The sequence below is a fragment of the Bubalus kerabau genome, chromosome 11, assembly GCF_029407905.1.
Source record: "Bubalus kerabau isolate K-KA32 ecotype Philippines breed swamp buffalo chromosome 11, PCC_UOA_SB_1v2, whole genome shotgun sequence".
Taxonomy (NCBI): Eukaryota; Metazoa; Chordata; class Mammalia; order Artiodactyla; family Bovidae; genus Bubalus; species Bubalus kerabau.
Genome location: NC_073634.1, coordinates 34,408,898 through 34,429,439, shown reverse-complemented (window position 1 = coordinate 34,429,439; position 20,542 = coordinate 34,408,898). Strand labels below are relative to the sequence as shown.

The following is a 20,542-nucleotide window of genomic DNA, read 5'->3' as shown; positions in this document are numbered from 1 at the left end:
AAAGACATATGTGGATAGCACATCTCAGAATCCACTACAGTTGCCCTGAAGGATGTTCCAGCAGTGATGAAAAACAGTGATGCTCTCTCAAAATGTAGCTGTTCAGCTAAAGAAATTTAAACAGTTTTCTTTATTGCAGAACTCAAAGACTTTATAAGGCTAACATGCCATGTGATTCCCTAGAGAGAAAAAGATTTCCAATACGCTATTATTCAATTTATATCAGTTGGAAAAAAATTGATCTATTGTGATAGTATATTTTTTTTAGATGATAGAATCCCAATGAAGTCCTCTTCTTGGGAAAAATATATTCACAATTAAATATGTCAATAAGATTGATTGTATTCTTTGCAGCCAAAGATGGGGAAACTCTATACAGTCAGCAAAAACAAGACCTGGAGCTGGCTATGGCTCAGATCATCAATTCCTTATTGCAAAATTCAGGCTTATATTGAAGAAAGTACGGAAAACCACTAGACGATTCAGGTATGACCTAAATCAAATCCCTTATGTTTATACAATGGAGTTGATGAGCAGATTCAAGGTATTAGATCTACTAGACAAAGGGCTTGAAGAACTATGGAAAGTTTGTAACATTTTACAGGAGTCAGTGACCAAAAACACCCCAAAGAAAAAGAAATGCAAGAAGGCACAGTGGTTGCCTGAGAAGACCTTACAAATAGCTGAGAAAAGAAGTGAAAGGCAAAAGAGAAAGGGAAAGATATATCAAACTGAATGCAGAATTCCAGAGAATAGCAGGGGGAGATAAGAAAGTCTTTTCAGTGAACAATGTAAAGAAATAGAGGAAAACAATAGAATGGGAAAGACTAGAGATCTCTACAAGAAAATTAGAGATATCAAGGCATCTCTAAATTCAGGCCAAGATGGGCACAATAAAGGACAGAAACAGCAAGGACCTAACAGAAGTAGAAGAGATTAAGAAGAGGTGGCAAGAATACACAGAACTATACAACAAGGTCTTAATGATCTGGACAACCACAATGGTGTGGTCATGCACCTAGAGCCAGACAGCCTAGAGTGTGAAGTCAAGTGGGCCTTAGGAAGCATTACTACAAACAAAGCTAGTGGAAGTGATGGAATTCCAGCTGAGTTATTTCAAATCCTAAAAGATTACATTGTTCAAGTGCTGCCCTCAATATGCCAGCAAATTTGGAAAACTCAGCAGTGGCCACAAGACTGAAAAGTTCAGTTTTCATTCTAAAACCAAAGAAAGGGATGCCAAAGAATGTTCAAACTACTGTACAATTGCACTCATTTCACATGCAAGCAAGGTAATTATCAAAATCCCTCAAGCTAGCCTTCAACAGTATGTGAACTGAGAACTTCCAGGTGTACAAACTGGATTTAGAAAATACAGAGGAACCAGAGATCAAATTGCCACCATCCATTGGATCATAGAAAAAGCAAGGGAATTCCCAAAAAATATCTACGTCTGCTTCATTGACTACACTAAACCTTTGACTGTGTAGATCACAACAAACTGTGGAAAATTTTTAAAGAGACAGGAATACCAGACCACCTTACCTGTCTCCTGAGAAACCTGTATGCAGGACAAGAAGCAATAGTTAGAGCCAGACATAGAACAATGTACTGGTTCAAAATTGGGAATCAAAATTGGGAAAGGAGTACATCAAAGCTATGTATTGTCACCCTGCTTATTTAACTTATATGCCGAGTACATTAAGCAAAATGCCAGGCTAGATGAATCACAAGGGGAATTAAGACTGCCGGGAAAAATATCAACTACCTCAGATATGAGGATGATACCACTCTAATGGCAGAAAACAAAGAGGAACTAAAGAGCCTCTTGATGAGGGTGAAAGAAGAGAGTGAAAAAACTGGCTTAAAACTCAACATTCAAAAAGCTAAGATCATGGCATCTGGTCCCATCACTTCATGGCAAATAGTTGGGGAAAAGTAGAAACAGTGAGAGACAGATTTTCTTTTCTCGGGCTCAAAATCACTGCAGATGGTGACTGAATCCATGAAATTAAAAAATGCTTGCTCCTTGGAAGAAAACCTATGACAAACCTAGACAGAATATTAAAAAGCAGCAGAGACATCACTTCACTGACAAAGGTGCATATTGTCAAAGCTACGGTTTTTCCAATAGTCATGTATGGATATGAGAATTGGACCATAAAGAAGGCTGAGTCCCAAAGATTTGATGCTTTTGAATTACGGTGTTGGAGAAGACTCTTGAGAGTCCCTTGGACTGCAAGGAGATCAAACCAGTCCATCCTAAAGGAAATCAATCCTGAATATTCATTGGAAGGACTGATGCTGAAGCTGAAGCTTCAATACTTTGGCCACCTGATGGGAAGAACTGACTCATTGGAAAAGACCCTGATGCTGGGAAAGACTGAGGGCAAGAGGAGAAGGGGGAGACAGAGGATGAGATGGTTGGATGGCATCACCGACTCAGTGGACATGAGTTTGAGCAAACTCCAGGAGACAGTGTCAGACAGGGAAGCCTGGCATGCTAGTCCACGGGGTGGCAAAGAATTGGACACATCTTAGCTACTGAACAACAACAAAATATGTCAGGGATATATTGCTATCCAACAATACAAAGAATGGTTTCAGAGTTACAGAGAAGAGCAAGCTCTTGATGTAGCTGTCACTCTTATGGTGGCTTTTGAAATGTGATTTTCTATTAATTAGCCATTTCAGTTAAGTCTTTTAAAGCTCTATGTTTCTAAAGGGCTCACTGCTCATGTTTACCCAATGGATTGTATTCTGAAGAAATAGCTTGAGAGGAGAGCCCTGCCATGTTTTAAGGAAGTCATCAAAATTATTTGAAAGGGGAAACAGTATATAACAAATGTCCTATCTGACTATCTCAAGCTCAGTATTCTCTGCACAAACGAGGTTCCCTGTGGTGTTATAGAAGGTCTTTCAGTTATGTTTTGTTCTCTATTGTGGAAGAAGAAATAAGTCTTTTGCTCTGTGATTTTTGTCCTAAGTATTTGTCTTATGAAAAACAAACAAACAAACAAAATCTATTTCTGTTTTCTTTAAGATAGTCAAAAATATTTACAAAGAAATTTGGGAACTATTGAGTGATAAATTTATGTCACTGTTTATAGAATCATTTGCACATCGGCATATAGTTTAAACTGGTTGGATTCTTCTTAAAAGGAAATGCTAAGACAGCTCACAGTGGATTTTCACCTATTGTTTAACTAAAAAACTAATGTTCTGTACTGGTAATAAATGGGCATTGATACAACTTTACCTCCCAATGCCTCTGACTTGACCCTGTACAATTTACCTAAGGAACTCCCTGAGCTTGTTTCCTCATGAATAAAATGGAGATTATTCATAAGAATTAGTCATTTGTGAGACTTGAAGGCACTGCATGTTTTAAATCTAGTTCCCTTCCCGGCAACCAGTAAGATTCAGTCCATGGTGGTGGTTATTATTGTTGTCACTATAAATCTCGAGATTATTATTCTTCTTTTTTCCAGAACTTTCTATTTGATTTTAAAATCAGCCAACTCAAGTAGCTAGTGACTGCCTAAGTCTACTTGGCTCCATTATGTGTGTTTAAATAATGTAAAAGGTTACAATGACACATACTACCTCCTTTGGCAAAGATCTATCTGTTGCATTTTGCCGAAATGACAAATAAAATAGCTATTGCATACATGACGTCAGTGAAGCTTTTAAACAAATTGCCCTTCTGTAATTACAAAGGGAACACTGTCCCTATACTACAAGTTTTTTGGGGGGTTTTTTTGGTAATTATTTGCAATGGAAACAGTGTAATAGGAGTCCTTATGGTGCCTTCCATAGTGCTAATTTAATTATATGGTGAATACATGTGCAATTGATTTAAATGTCGTAAATCCTTTCAGCATTGTTATGAATAAATGCACATATGCTTACAGATCCTAATGTGGTACTTTATTCCATTATCCTGAGTGGTTTGCTTTCTGTGTTCGCGATGAAAGACATACAAGGGAAAATATGGGTCTGTCAAATGCCCATTGCAATGAGAAAGCAATTATCCCAGGAAGTGCCATAACAAAGGTTACTAGCTTCTGAGAATCTGAATTTTAGAGTTTCATTTGTCTCTGTTTCTTCTTAACATGGAATAGCTACTCAGACATAGGAGGGAAGAAGGCAGGGAGAAACTGAATTTAGGAGAAATCTCAGAAGACTGATATATCCAGAGACATTTGTGCAAAGGATTTCCAAATGTAGGTATGCAGATCCCACTGGTCTTGACAATTTTGGGGCTTATTGAGAACATGAGGATTTTAAAGTATGATTTCTTAATGCTATTAAAAAAATCCCTGTGATTATGTCTTTCTAATATTGGAAAGAAGGGGGCTTCCTTTATGAAATGAGAGTGAGAGCAGGTTGTAGTTTTATGTTTTGTTCTGTGTTAGTGTCCTTACTTGGTTAAACAAAGTACTTGACAAATCTTTATCAGGTTGGTCGAAGTGTTAAAGGTCCCACACCACCCAAAAATAGTGAGAACCACTTATCTATAGAACTATGTAATTCTTGATCCTGGCTCTAGTTCCTTCCTTCACCCAGGAGTTCATTCTTCTAAATTCTTAGCAGTAAATCTAAGACAAACCAATATTTGATTCACCATCACTTACTAAAAAAGAAATTTTCATTTTATTTAACTTATTTAACTTACTCTGTCAATTCTTGATGAAAGTGAAAGAGGAGAGTAAAAAAGCTGGCTTAAAACTCAACATTCAAAAAACTAAGATTATGGCATCTGGTCCCATCACTTCATGGCAAATAGATGGGGAAACAATGGAAACAGTGAGAAAGTTTATTTTTGGTGGCTCCGAAATCACTGCAGATGGTGACTGCAGCCATGAAATTAAAAGAGGCTTGCTCCTTGGAAGAAAAGCTATGACCAGCCTAGACAGCATATTGAAAAGCAGAGGCATTATTTTGCTGACGAAGGTCTGTCTAGTCAAAGCTATGGTTTTTCCAGTAGTCATGTATGGTTGTGAGAGTTGGGAGTATAAAGAAAGTTGAGCACCAAAGAATTCATCTTTTGAACCGTGGTGCCAAAGACTCTTGAGATTCCCTTAGACTGCAAGGAGATCCAACCAGTCAATCCTAAAGGAAATCAGTCCTGAATATTCATTGGAAGGACTGATGTTGAAGCTGAAACTCCAATTCTTTGGCCACCTGATGTGAAGAACTGACTCATTTGAAAAAACCCTGATGTTGGGAATGATTGAAGGTGGGAGGAGAAGAGGACGACAGAGGATGAGACGGTTGGATGGCATCACCGACTTGATGGACATGAGTATCTGTAATATCCGAGAGTTGTTAGTGGACATGGGGGCCTGGTGTGCTGCAGTCCATGGGTCGCAAAGAATCAGATATCACTAAGCAACTGAACTGACTGATGTCAATGCTATGGAAGGTATATCAAAGTAAGATGTAAATGTGAATTAGATGAACTTAATTCCGTAGTCCATCCACTAGTAGTCATGTTATTTTAAGGTCTCTGAATTTGAGATCCTCCTAGAGTAACAGGCAAATTTGGCCTTGGAATACGGAATGAAGCAGGGCAAAGACTAATAGAGTTTTGCCAAGAAAATGCACTGGTCATAGCAAACACCCTCTTCCAACAACACAAGAGAAGACTCTACACATGGACATCACCAGATGGTCAACACCGAAATCAGATTGATTATATTCTTTGCAGCCAAAGATGGAGAAGCTCTATACAGTTAGTAAAAACAAGACTGGGAGCTGACTGTGGCTCAGATCATGAACTGCTTATTGCCAAATTCAGACTTAAATTGAGGAAAGTAGGGAAAACCACTAGACCATTCAGGTATGATGTAAATCAAATCCCTTATGATTATACAGTGGAAGTGAGAAATAGATTTAAGGGCCTAGATCTGATAGATAGAGTGCCTGATGATCTATGGAATAAGGTACATGACATTGTACAGGAGACAGGTATCAAGACCATCCCCATGGAAAAGAAATGCAAAAAAGCAAAATGGCTGTCTGGGGAGGCCTTACAAATAGCTGTGAAAAGAAGAGAAGCGAAAAGCAAAGGAGAAAAGGAAAGATATAAACATCTGAATGCAGAGTTCCAAAGAATAGCAAGGAGAGATAAGAAAGCCTTCTTCGGTGATCAATGCAAAGACATAGAGGAAAACGACAGAATGGGAAAGACTAGAGATCTCTTTAAGAAAATTAGAGATACCAAGGGAACATTTCATGCAAAGATGGGCTCGATAAAGGACCGAAATGGTATGGACCTAACAGAAGCAGAAGATATCAAGATGAGGTGGCAAGAACACACAGAAGAACTGTACAAAAAAGGTCTTCACGACCCAGATAATCATGATGGTCTGATCACTGACCTAGAGCCAGACATCCTGAAATGTGAAGTCAAGTGGGCCTTAGAAAGCATCACTATGAACAAAGCTAGTGGAGGTGATGGAATTCCAGTTGAGCTAGTAAATCCTGAAAGATGACGCTATGAAAGTGCTGCACAAAATATGCCAACAAATTTGGAAAAGTCAATGGTGGCCACAGGACTGGAAAAGGTCAGTCTTCATTCCAATCCCAAAGAAAGGCAATGCCAAAGAATGCTCAAACTACCACACAATTGCACTCATCTCACACGCTAGTAAAGTAATACTCAAAATTCTCCAAGCCAGGCTTCATCAATACATGAACCGTGAACTTCCAGATGTTCAAGCTGGTTTTAGAAAAGGCAGAGGAACCAGAGGTCAAATTGCCAACATCCGCTGGATCATGGAAAAAGCAAGAGAGTTCCAGAAAAACATCTATTTCTGCTTTATTGACTATGCCAAAGCCTTTGTGTGGGTCACAATAAACTGTGGAAAATTCTGAAAGAGATGGGAATATCAGACCACCCGACCTGCCTCTTGAGAAACCAGTATGCAGGTCAGGAAGCAACAGTTAGAACTGGCCATGGAACAGACTGGTTCCAAATAGGAAAAGGAGTACATCAAGGCTGTATACTGTCACCCTGCTTATTTAACTTCTATGCAGAGTACATCATGAGAAACGCTGGACTGGAAGAAACACAAGCTGGAATCAAGATTGCCGAGAGAAATATCAATAACCTCAGCTATGCAGATGACACCACCCTTATGGCAGAAAGTGAAGAGGAACTAAAAAGCCTCTTGATGAAAGTGAAAGTGGAGAGTGAAAAGTTGGCTTAAAGCTCAACATTCAGAAAACAAAGATCATGGCATCTGGTCCCATCATTTCATGGCAAATAGATGGGGAAACAGTGACTGGTGGTGAGCAACCAGTCCATTCTAAAGGAGATCAGCCCTGGGATTTCTTTGGAAGGAATGATGCTGAAGCTGAAACTCCAGCACTTTGGCCACCTCATGCAAAGAGTTGACTAATTGGAAAAGACTCTGATGCTGGGAGGGATTGGGGGCAGGAGGAGAAGGGGACAACAGAGGATGAGATGGCTGGATGGCATCACTGACTCGATGGACATGAGTCTGGGTGAACTCTGGGAGTTGGTGATGGACAGGGAGGCCTGGCGTGCTGCGATTCATGGGGTCACAAAGAGTCAGACACGACTGAGCGACTGAACTGAAATGAACTGAAGGAAAAAGAAACTCCATCTTGCCGGATTACTTCCTAAGAAATTAATGGTAGTGAAAATGAAGATAATATTTATGTGGGTTTCTAAAGTTTATGGGCTTCCCTAATAGCTCAGTTGGTAAAGAATCCGCTGCAGTGCAGGAGACCCAGGTTCAATTCCTGGGTTGGGAAGATCCCCTGGAAAAGGGATAGGCTACCCACTCCAGTATTCTTGGGCTTCCCTTGTGGCTTGGTAGGTAAAGAATCTGCCTGCAATGAGGGAAGCCTGGGTTCAATCCCTGGGTTGGGAAGATTCCCTGGAGAAGGGAAAGGCTACCCACTCCAGTATTCTGGCCTGGAGAATTCCATGGACTGTAAAGTCCATGGGGTCACTAAGAGTCAGACATGACTAAGTGAATTTCACTTTCACTTCACTTAAGTTTCTGAATATTTCTATCTCACTTAATATTGAAAATAATCCTTTGAGGTAGACTTGACTACCCCACTTTCCAAAGGAAGTAATTAAAATGTCAAAACAGGAAAAAAAATTTTAAAAACCTGAAATTATCCAGCTAATATGTGGCTTGAATATAGATTCTCTACCCATATTCAAACACTCTTCTCTATAGCAGAGCTGTGCTGATTATATAGTTGAACAATTTCTCCTATGCCTCAGACATGGGTTAAAAGAAGATCTATTTCCCTTTTCCCCCTCAAAGGTGATAACATTTAGAAACTGCAATGTAAGACCCACCTATTTAGTCCGAGCTGGAATTGTTCTTCATGTCTGTCATCATCCATCTTTCCCTCTCCTTTTCTAACAGTCTCTGTGCCCTGAGTTTAGCCCAGATTTCCTTGAGAAAACTGCTGCTGTCTCAGATTTCTTCCTTCTTCCTGGTATCTGAGTTGTCCTCTGAGATGCCACAGCAAGGGACCTCCTGCTAACTCTACTCTGTCATAGTCCAGCTGAGCTTTTTGGTGAAGACAATTGGATGCCAAGGCTCTTCATGGAATGCATCTGTCAAGCCTTTGGAGTTATTAGGGAAGCAAGACTGGCTAACTCCATGCAGTGTCACCGTCCCAGCTCTTCTCTCATGTTCTTCCTTTGCCTCAAGGGAGCTTAGTTCCCTCAAGACTATGTCTGGCAAAGTGGAGGACATTGCATCCAACTAGATGGCAAGATGCATGGACCCCCCTCATTCCCTCTTCTGTTTCTCATATATGTGCACAACACAGAAAGCGATTCAAAGAATTGCCCTGAGCATTCCAAAGCTTCCTAAGCAAAACATGCAAGATAAAATACTGACCTTGGATTTTGTTCTTAAAAGAAGATTAACACCAGGCCAACTCAAATGTGTAAGACTTCAAAAGACTCTAAGAAGCTGATGATTTAAAGTGTCATTTTCAATGTCTTTTTTTTTAAGGGCCAAGGCTTGGATATTTCTGCGGGTAGGTTTTTTCATTTTTTGCACAGTTCTAAGCAGCTCAAAATTGAATTAGGGCAGATTTTTCCAAACCATCATGAAGAATATATATTTACCAGTTTTAAAAGCTTCCTGGAAGATTTAAGAGGGCAGGAGTATTTCAGTCACAATCCATTAACCTTATTTATCATCCATTGAAAATGTGTAAGCGTGAAACCATTTTCAATTTCTGCTAATGTATCTAGAACTGATATAGCGTGTCATACCTAATTTCCACACTGCATTATGGAGCTGTGTTTTGTATTTGTGTATCCGGAAGTGGCAGAGCTCACAAATTCAGGATCTTACTCCTGCACAGCCAGACAACACGACTGAGGCCAACCTCCCATCCTTTAACAGAGAAGGAATTAGCGCCTTGAGAGTTGATTCCTTAGTCCCCTGCTCTGTACACTGTATAGCCTTCCTATCCTAGAAAATGTAGCTTTGAACATAAATATGTCATGAGCCTGATTTATAAATATAACTTCAGCTCTGAAGGATATTTGTGTATGTGTTCTTATTTTGGATCTTTTGGCCATTTTCTCTGTTGATTTTGCAGTGTTTATTGAACATCTATTTAGACATGACTAGGTACCATTTGGCACCATAAGTAACATTTATTGAAAATTTACTATGTTTTCGTCACTGTGCTAGTTTATGGGCATTGTTTCATTAACTGCTTGCAACTCCTCTATGACTTAAGCAAGGTAGGTGTTATCATTCTACCAAGTTTGGGAGAGAACTAAGAGTTTGAGTAACTTGCCCAAAGACATACAGTGATTAAATGTGATTCAAACCCAGTCCTGTCTGACTCTGAATCATGGCTCCTATTCTATAAAACATGAGAAGTGCTAGAGCATAGACTTAAGGAATAAACACATGTAAATACCTATTATGTAGATTAGCAAAATGTCAATCATTTCATAGCAAAGTACATGAAAACAGAAAAGTCAGGTCAAGCCCTAAGGAAAATCCAGGGGGAAAATACTAAAAAGAAGTGAGTCTAGTATCTGGGTTGTAAATAAAGAAAGTAATTGGGGTGGAGGCAGGAGGTGTGCAGGGGAAAGCAGAGCAAGCATGTGCAGGTAAGGCCATAAGGGAAGAGAGGATGAGGCAAAGAAATAGGCAAAAAAAGGGAGTGGGGGGATGGAGGGCAGGATTCAGGCGAGATGCAGAGCAGCAAAGGGTCAGTCCCTTCATCAGGGTGGGACCTGTGCAAGTCATGCATCAATCCTTTACTGAATCCAGGATGTTTGCAACTCTCCTGTAAAGGCTCACGGCAGTTATCAAGGGTGAGATGGACCAAGTGAAATCATCTCACAGGAGTGGAGGTCAAAGAATGCTAAAAACTGCAGAGAAGTCCTACCACTGAAAGTGTTCCAACTAGGGTGGGAGATTATAGAAAGGGTTGCCCTGCACAACTTCATGGTGGAAGGGGCTGGACACTGTGCAGTGCTCAAGCTGTGTGGACCCAACCACTCAATGCCTGAGCCTTTCCCTTCCCTACTCCCAGCTGGCTTCAGGCAAAATCATTCACGCCCTCCTCTGTGATCTATGAGTACTGGGCATATAATAAGTGTGGCACTTATTATGTGAGAGTAAGGGTGGGTCTTACCCACTCCACCAGCTGTGAGTGTTCTGAGGGCATGTCCACTGAATTAAATTATTTTTTAAAAACCGAGTAACATTGCCTTTAACAAATACACTCAGTGGTCTTCCCCTTAGTGACATTTTTCAAACTCTTTCTGGCTACTTTTGCTTTGCCTTTGTTCCTGGTATTTGCCGTGTAAGACTTCCTGAGGGAAATGAATGAGTAGGTGACCAGGGCAAGTGAAGGGGAAGAAGGGAAGGCACACATACTGTAACTTGGGAGCCCAAGAGCCTACACCAGTAGGAGATGGCTTAGCGTCTATATGTGGTAAGGATTGCCTCCCTACATGTTGTGCTAATAAGAACCAACTCAACTCAGTTTACCTGCTTGCAGTCCTCTGGAAGCACTACTGCCCCTGTGTCGCTCTGAGGGAAATGACCCACCCTTATTTGGAACAACATCCCATGTCCTTGGGCCTTCTCCTCTTAATCCACATAAGGATTGTGCTGATAAGGCCAAGCTTCTCAGAAAGTAATGGGAGGGGAAAGCTTGCTGCAGCAACCCCGTTGGGCAGGCAGGCTGGAAGGTTCCCCAGAATTCCTCTGTGCCCCCCCTGCAGTTTTGTTTTCTGTTTTATCTCTGAGCTTAACCATCTTTCCTGAGCTTGCCTTCTCATTCTGCTGTTAATCACATGTGAGGAGGGATAACGCAGCTCATTTGTCAGACTCCAGATGCTCAAAGAGATTATTAGTTCATGATGCTCAATGAAATTATTAGTTCTTGAAATTAGTATGCTCACTTGGATGAGCCAAGAATATAAGCCTTGTTTGCAGAGAATGAGGTAAGTCCTAAACAATGACATTCCAAGAGAAGATTGTATGTAAAGAGTAAATGTGCTGATTGTCAAAGAGCAGACACAGTATTTTGTATGTGCTTTTTAAATCCAGATACAGTATCTAAACAACAATAAAAACAAACAAACAAAAATGTTGCTGTGCCTCTGGGTGGCAAGTCAGAGGAGATGACATGAATTAGAAGATCGCATGCTTTGTGCGGGGTTGTGACTCACGCCTTACTTGCACTGCTTCCTGACATGGACTTTTCTCATTCTCTCATTCCTCATCTTCTCCATACTTGGAAGAAATAAGAGAATTTGAGTTCTGGAATCACACAACCTGAGATTGAATGTCAGCTCCTCCATGTGTATGCTATTTAAGTTTTCCAAGGCTCAAATGTTTCCTCATGTAGGATCTAAGTAGCTGCTAAAGTTACTGCTTAACATATATAGAGTATTCAACAAATATGAAAAATTATGGATCTAAGTCTTCAAAGGCACACTCAATCCTATCCCCCCACTGAGTAGCTTCTTTATAGAATGACCATGTCTTAAAGTCTTTACCAGAGCACATAGGCATGAAACATGACCCTCAGATCCTCAGACATTCTATTTTTCCCATTCTTACAGTTAGGAAAAAATGAATGGAATTGTTTCAAAAATTAACAATTAGAAGCTTTCACGTAAATATCTTGATTTCTAGCTTCATTTGAAAATTCAGAAACCCTGGCAGTTCCGGCTATCGCCATTGCTGCATAGTAGCAATCCCTATGGCTCAGTAGGCGCTGCCCTCCTGAGACAAGCAGGCGTCTCCACTGTGACACAGACCCCACCACTCTCTACTGTCTCCCAGAAAACAAGACCCATTCTCAATTGTCCTTTTTCACCAGACTTTTATGGCTTTTTGTCTTAAAACACAGAAAAATTATATTATGTTGCCTTATTTAGGCAGACTAATTCATTTCTTAATCAACTCCCATTTTTAAGAAAAGACTGCTTGGACATTGACAGGAATTGAATAGATAGATAAATTTGAAAATAACTGATATATCTTCTAATCCCTAGTATGGCCTTTCCTACTACTTTTCTTCTTCTATACTCAGCAATATTTTACAGTTTTCAGGATAATGGTTTTTACATATACTTTAAGTATTTGTTAAACATTTGGTATTTTTGATGCTTTATAAGTAGAATTTTATTTATAACTTTATTTTCCAATTGTTTGATTATTTATGGACATTTACCTATTTACCCTTTGACATAAGTTCACCTATTAATTTTTGTAATTTTGCAGATTCTTTAATATTTTATAAATGAAAAATATCATGCCTTTTCTTTCCAGTCTTTACCATTTTTCTTACTGTTACACTAGTGGAAACCTTGAAAATAATACTAAAAAAATAAGAGTGTCCATCATTGCCTTTTCCCCATTCTTAGGAGTGAGCACTCAATATATTCACAGATGCCCTTTATTAAATGGACTTATATTTTTAATCTTAGTTTCCTGGGAGTTTATAATCATGAGGGGGGTTACTCAAATATCTTTCTGCTTCTATTAAGACAATTACATAATTTTTTTCTCCTTTCTTCTTTTACTGTAGTTCATTATTTTGAATGATTTACATATGTTGAAATTCTTATACCACTAAAAAACCCCACCTGATAGATCATGACGTCTATAAGATTTAAGTATCTTCAAATTTGAAACCAATTTTAAAAACATATGTGCTCTATAATTGTTGGATTTAATATACTTTAAACGTTAATTAGGCCTACTGGGTTGACTATGTTATTAACAACCTCTGTATCCTCGTGTAACTTTCCTGGTTGGCTCAGTGGTAAAGAATCTGCCTGCCAAGGCAGGAGACGGGTTTGATCCCTGGGTCAGGAAGATCCCCTTGGTGAAGGAAACAACAATCTACTCCAGTATTCTTGCCTGGAAAATCCCATAGACAGAGGAGCCTGGTGGGCTACAGTCCAAGGGGTTGCAAAAGAGTCAGACATGACTTAGTGACTAAACAATATATCCTTGTGTATTCTTTTGTCAGCTTTGTCTGACAATTACTGAGAACAAAATATTTAAAATCTCCAACAATGATTATGGATTTATCTATTTATTTCTTTAGCTCCGTCAATTTTTGCTTTATAAATTTTGATATTCTGTTTTTAGTTATATACAAGTTTAATATTATGTCATTCCACTAAATTGGTACTTTTATCATTATGAAATGACTATCTTTGTGTGAAGCACTCTTTTTTCTTTCTTATGCTATTAACATGGCATATCATTTCCCAAACTTTTTCTTTCAAACCATCTGTGTCTTAGTATTTAAAGTGTTTCACTTTTATGTTTGGGCCTTGCTATTTTGTCTAGTCTGACAATATCTCACTTTAATTGGACTGTTTAGTTTATTATATTTATGTACCAATTTGCTATTGTTTTCTATTCATCCCATGTATTTTAACTTTTTATCCTGTTATCTTTAGGTTAATTAAATATCTTTTGCATTCCATTTTACTTCCTGTATTTCTTTTTTATCTATAAGACTTTTTAAAAATTATTTTTCAGTAGTTGCATTTTTAATTTACTACAGTCCAGATATAATCAATATTGAATCAATTCATATTTCACTATTTTCAACTCATCTTCACATTTGACAAATATAAGAATCTTATGATGCTGTAGTTTCTTTATCACTCATTCCCAACCTTTTTGCTATTATTGCATATATTTTACTGCTATTATTTGTACTCCTTCAGTTTGGAGAAGGTAAGTACAAGAAAAAAATTTTCTTTGAAACCTTAACTTGAGTCACTGGATATATCATGTGATGATAAGGTGGAGAGAACTTTATCAAACAACACAAGTAAAAACAAATCAAGTTCAAATTCCTAGAGAAACAGGACACACATGTGTGCACACACATATACACATATATATTTTTTACCTCCCATCTTTTTACAACAGAAAAAAAAAAATAAGTACATTTGGGGAACTACAACAGACATACAGATAGATTCCCAATAGCAAAGACGGTCCCCTCCCATCTCTTCCTCAAATCCCACAAACTGCTTGTTTGGAGAAGGGGAGTGGGGGTTGGAGAAGGGGAGTGGGGGTGCAACAGTGCTTCCATTATCTGTTAAGCTCAATTAAGACAACAGCTGTGTTCCAAAATACACAGGAGAAGAGGCTATTTTGCATTAGAATGCATTAGGGGACTATCACTAGGGAAGCACAGATGGCTTTAATCAGGGACATTGGAAAATTACCATTCTCTTCACTTTTCCAACGTCTGTGAGACTTAGGTCTCAAGAACCATATCCCTGCTCCCCATCAGAGCCAATTAGGAATAGAAATTCTTATCACTGGCTGTGATGACTGTGTCTTCTTAGAGCTAATCTTGTAAGGCTGGGTGCCCGTTTCTTTTTTGGCAATTTATAGCATTCATGCTTGCTATGTATTGGAGAAAGGGGAAAAAATTGGAGCCAGGTTCTAAAAAGATAGTTGGCAACAGAGGTGTCTATGAATAAAGCACTTCTGGGCATTTAAAATGGAAACAAAATGACACTACGTGATGTATTAAGGCCCAAAGCTAAATTGCAAATTGAGAATCAGAAATCTTGGGTTCCATTCCTGGTTCAACTAATAACTCATTTTATAAACTCTGTCTTCTGTTTCCATGTTATTAAAATGTCTCTAACTAAAATTGCCCACTACACAGTATCTCTCATTCCTTCGTCAACTTTCTAAACAGAAAACAAAGATTCTCTAAGCTCCCCACAAATAGAGCTGAGTATATTCTAAGGAGTAGAAAAAGTATTGATAAGTATGTAATAGTAACAGAAAATCCGTTTTGTCTGTATGCTAACACTGAAGTGAAGTGTTAGTCACCCAGTGATGCTGAACTCTCTGCGACCCCCATGGACTGCAGCTCACCAGGCTCCTCTGTCTATGGGATTTTCCAGGCAAGAATACTGGACTGGGTAGCCATTTCCTTCCCAGGGGATCTTCCCCACCCAGGGATTGAACCTGGGCCTCCTGCACTACAGGCAGATTCTTTACCGACTGAGCTAAGAAGGAAGCCCATCAAATGCAGAACATCGCAAATAGTTTATTTGGGGTTTTCAGAATTGCAATTTTGTAGACATACATTCTGGTAAAACTGAAAGAGTGTTCCAGGGAAGAGAAAGAGTCAGAGACTTAAAAAGGCAAATACCACAAGATTGCTTTGGAAGGAATTATGACTGACTCTGACACAGGAAAGGAAATATTTGTCCTTAAGGAACAGGCTGTCACAAAGTATATAGGGTGAAGGTCCAATAAGTAGATAGACTGTCATGAGTTATTTTAGGGTAAGGGTCCCAAAAGTATCTTGACTTTCTGGAACACTGAGTTGGATGCTTGCATTGACATTAAGTGGTCCAAAGGTCGGATTCCATCCTGGCTGGGACATGCTTGAGTCATACTTTTGCAGTGCCCTCCCGGCTCCAGTTTAGAGGGCTCTCTTAGCAACACTGAATCCATTTTGATTTTCCTTTCACAACACTTAACCTAAATCTTCCTTCCTGGTTGACTTGATAAGAGCTCTTGAGGCTCTGGTTACTGTGTGTGGCTCTTGGGAGCTGTTGGGCACTTAATTTTATCCACGTAGAAGGTCCACTGCACTCAGGGTGAAGCACATTCTTACAATTGATATATTTTTATAGCACAGCCTATGTGCCCATTGCAATTGCGTGCACTGAAAATCCCCATTCAAGTGAAAGATTTGTTTTCTTTGTTAGAGTGGCTCTTGGGTGAAGTTCCCTGTCTATTTAATGGACTTTTTGACATATAATGTTCAGGGGACATGTAATTATGATTATTTTTTATATTAAAAAACAGTGAAATCACTAATATCCAAGTCAGAAGCTATTTGCTTCTTAATTATAGTCTAAAAAAGACATAAAATTTATTATTTAAAAGCTCCAATTGAATTGACCAAAAGTGGATTTATTTATTTTCATCTTTTTTGCCATGCCAGGCAGCATGTGGGATCTTAGTTCCCCCACAAGGAATTGAACCCTCTGCAGTGAAAGCTCAGAGTCTTAAGAACTGGACCACCAGGAAAATCCTGACCAAAACTAGACTTAGACATGCTTTGAGATATTTCATTTTATAAAATTTACTCTGTATATTTTTAGTATTTAAAATTTAAATACTTAGTGAAGGCATTTATGGATGTGAGAGTTGGACTATAAAGAAAGCTGATGCTTTTGAAATGTGGTGTTGGAGAAGATTCTTGAGAGTCCCTTGGACTACTAGGAGATCCAGTCAGTCCATCCTAAAGGAGATCAGTCCTGGGTATCCATTGCAAGGACTGATGTTGAAGCTGAAACTCCAATATTTTGGCCACCTGATGCGAAGATTTGACTCATTAGAAAAGACCCTGATGCTGGGAAAGATTGAGGGCAAGAGGAGAAGGGGATGACAGAGGATGAGATGGTTGGATGGCATCACCGACTCGATGGACATGGGTTTGGGTGGACTCCGGGAGTTGGTGATGGACAGGGAGGCCTGGCATGCTGTGGTTCATGGGGTGTCAGAGTCAGACATGACTGAGCAACTGAACTGAAGATATTTTATAAGAAAATCAATTATGATTTTTGGTGATGCTTAGCTTTTCCTTGTCGACATTGAATCTGCTACTCTATATCCTATAAAAATCCTCTCAAATCCCAGATGCACCCCAAGAATGCCCCAGGATGCCTGACTTTAACTGAGCATGCTCTACCCATTCAGGACCCACTTCTAATCCTGTCAGATTGGGACCTTAAAGACCACAGGCAGAGTCGATGTCCTCCTTACTCTCCACCACAAAAATGTCTGCTGCTTGGATGTCTGGGCTTTACAGCAATTCTTCCCTCCCTCCCTCCCCTTCTTCATTGTTGTCATCTGTCTCACACTTGATTATGCCCTCTTATTGACTACAGGTTTTTGCACTTAGAATATAACCTTATTCTCGACTCCAAGCCCTGCTATTCATCCACATGGATTCCCTATCCAACACCCTGGCTGTTCATTTCCTTGACCTCCTCTCCTCCAGTGACCTACACTGCCTCTCCATCTTCCATGCACACACCTGCCCTAGTGTGACTTAGTCCTTGCTCTAACCTTTAATGAAATCACTTTCAAAATAATTTCTCTCTCCTACTACACTACTATCATCTTCATCATCTTATATCCTTTTAAACATGATCACCTGTCTTCCATAAAAGAACAAATAAACAAAAACTTCTTTTGACTGGTGAATTCCTTCTTGATTCATCTAACACCTGTTTCTCTCAGTCAGTTCAGTTCGATCTCTCAGTCGTGTCCGACTCTTGGAGACCCCATGGACTGCAGCACGTCAGGCCTCCCTGTCCATCACCAACTTCCAGAGTTTACTCAGACTTGTGTCCATTGAGTCAGTGATGCCATCCAACCATTTCATCCTCTGTCATCCCCTTCTCCTCCTGCCCTCAATCTTTCCTAGGATCAGGGTATTTTCAAATGAGTCAGTTTTTCCCATCAGGTGGCCAAAGTATTGGAGTTTCAGCTTCAACATTAGTCCTTCCAATGAACACCCAGGACTGATTTCTTTTTCGATGGCCTGGTTGGATCTCCTTGTAGTTCAAGAGACTCTCAAGAGTTTTCTCCAATTCCACAGTTCAAAAGCATCAATTCTTCAGTGCTCAGCTTTCTTCACAGTCCAACTCTCACATGCATACATGACTACTGGAAAAACCATAGCCTTGACTAGATGGATCCTTGTTGGCAAAGTAATGTCTCTGCTTTTTAATATGCTGTCTCGGTTGGTCATAACTTTTCTTCCAAGGAGTAAAAATCTTTTTATTTCATGGCTGAAGTCACCATCTGCAGTGATTTTGGAGCCCCAAAAAATAAAGTCAGCCACTGTTTCCACTGTTTCCCCATCTATTTGCCATGAAGTGATGGGACCAGATGCCATTGATCTTTGTTTTCTGAATATTGAGCTTTAAGCCAACTTTTTCACTCTCCTCTTTCACTTTCATCAAGAGGCTCTTTAGTTCTTCTTCACTTTCTGCCAATAAGGGTGGTGTCATCTGCATATCTGAGGTTATTGGTGTTTCTCCCGGCAATCTTGATTCCATCTTGTGCTTCTTCCAGCCCAGTGTTTCTCATGATGTACTCTGCACAGAAGTTAAATAAGCAGGGTGACAATATACAGCCTTGACGTACTTCTTTTCCTATTTGGAACCAGTCTGTTGTTCCATGGCCAGTTCTAACTGTTGCTTCCTAACCTGCATATAGGTTTCTCAAGAGGCAGGTCAGGTGCTCTGGTATTCCCATCTCTTTCAGAATTTTCCACAGTTTATTGTGATCCACACAGTCAAAGGCTTTGGCATAGTCAATAAAGCAGAAATAGATGTTTTTCTGGAACTCTCCTGCTTTTTCGATGATCCAATGGATGTTGGCCATTTGATCTCTAGAGCCTCTGCCTTTTCTAAAAGGAGCTTGAACATCTAGAAGTTCATGAACAATTATTATTGAAGCCTGGCTTGGAGAATTTTGAGTATTACTTTCCTAGCGTGTGCTATGCTATGCTTAGTCACTTCAGTCATGTCCGACTCTGTGTGACCCCATAGATGGCAGCCCACCAGGCTCCCCCGTCCCTGGGATTCTCCAGGCAAGAACACTGGAGTGGGTTGCCATTTCCTTCTCCAATGCATGAAAGTGAAAAGTGAAAGTCAAGTCGCTCAGTCGTGTCTGACCCTCAGCGACCCCATGGACTGCAGCCTTCCAGGCTTCTCTATCCATGGGATTTTCCAGGCAGGAGTACTGGAGTGGGGTGCCATTGCCTTCTCCATGCTAGTGTGTGAGATGAGTGCAATTGTGTGGTAGTTTGAGCATTCTTTGGCATTGCCTTTCTTTGGGATTGGAATGAAAACTGACCTTTTCCAGTCCTGTGGCCACTGCTGAGTTTTCCATATTTGCTGGCATATTGAATGCAGCACTTTCACAGCATCGTCTTTCAGGATTTGAAATAGCTCAACTGGAATTTCATCTTTCCTCCACTAGCTATGTTCGTAGTGATGATTCCTAAGGTCCACTTGACTTCACATTCCAGGATGTCTGGCTGTAGGTGAGTGATCACACCATCATGATTATCTGGGTCATGAAGATCTTTTATGTACAGTTCTCTTGTGTATTCTTGCCACCTCTTTTTAATATCTTCTGCTTCTGTTAGGTCCATACCATTTCTGTCCTTTATTGAGCCCATCTTTGCATGAAATGTTCCCTTGGTATCTCTAATTTTCTTGAAGAGATCTCTAGTCTTTCCCATTCTATTGTTTTCCTCTATTTATTTGCACTGATCTCTGAGGAAGGCTTTCTTATCTCTCCTTCCTATTCTTTGGAACTCTGCATTCAAATGGGTATATCTTTCCTTTTCTCCTTTGCTTGTGGTTTCTCTTCTTTTCACAGGTATTTGTAAGGCCTCCTCAGACAGCCATTTTGCTTTTTTGCATTTCTTTTTCTTGGGGATAGTCTTGCTCCCTGTCTTCTGTACAATGCCACGAACGTCTGTTCATAGTTCATCAGGCACTCTGTCTGTCAGATCTAGTCCCTTATATCTATTTCTCACTTCCACTGTATAATCGTTAGCAATTTGATTTAGGTCATACCTGAATGGTCTAGTGGTTTTCCCTACTTTCTTCAATTTAAGTCTAAATTTGGCAATAAGGAGTTCATGATCAATGTCAAACTTAACATGAGGTACATACACTCAGTAGCCACACTGCACTCTAATGTGGTTTCCTCTCCATATTACTTATCAAATGCCTCCAAACCAATGAACTCAGTGGATGTTTGTCAATCCCATCACATCTGTCTGATGCTGTTGACCACTTCCCTATTCTTACAACATTCTCTTCCTCTGCTCTATATCATAATCTGGCTTCTCTTCCTCACTGCTCCCTGCCTTGTCTTCTCTGACATCCTACCTTCCTTCTCCACAGTGTTAAATTCTATAGTTATGTCGAGCTATTCAAGACCCTTTA

The 20,542-nt window shown here is 39.7% G+C and overlaps 1 long non-coding RNA gene across 1 annotated transcript in view; it reads left to right on the top strand.

The window, feature by feature from the left end:
- Positions 1-367: 367 nt before the first annotated feature.
- Positions 368-20,542, top strand: part of LOC129623054 (uncharacterized) — a 55,557-nt gene continuing 35,382 nt past the window's right edge. Inside the window, exon 1 of the long non-coding RNA XR_008700318.1 lies at positions 368-486. This is a non-coding gene — a long non-coding RNA (uncharacterized LOC129623054). The remainder of the gene's footprint in view (positions 487-20,542) is intronic.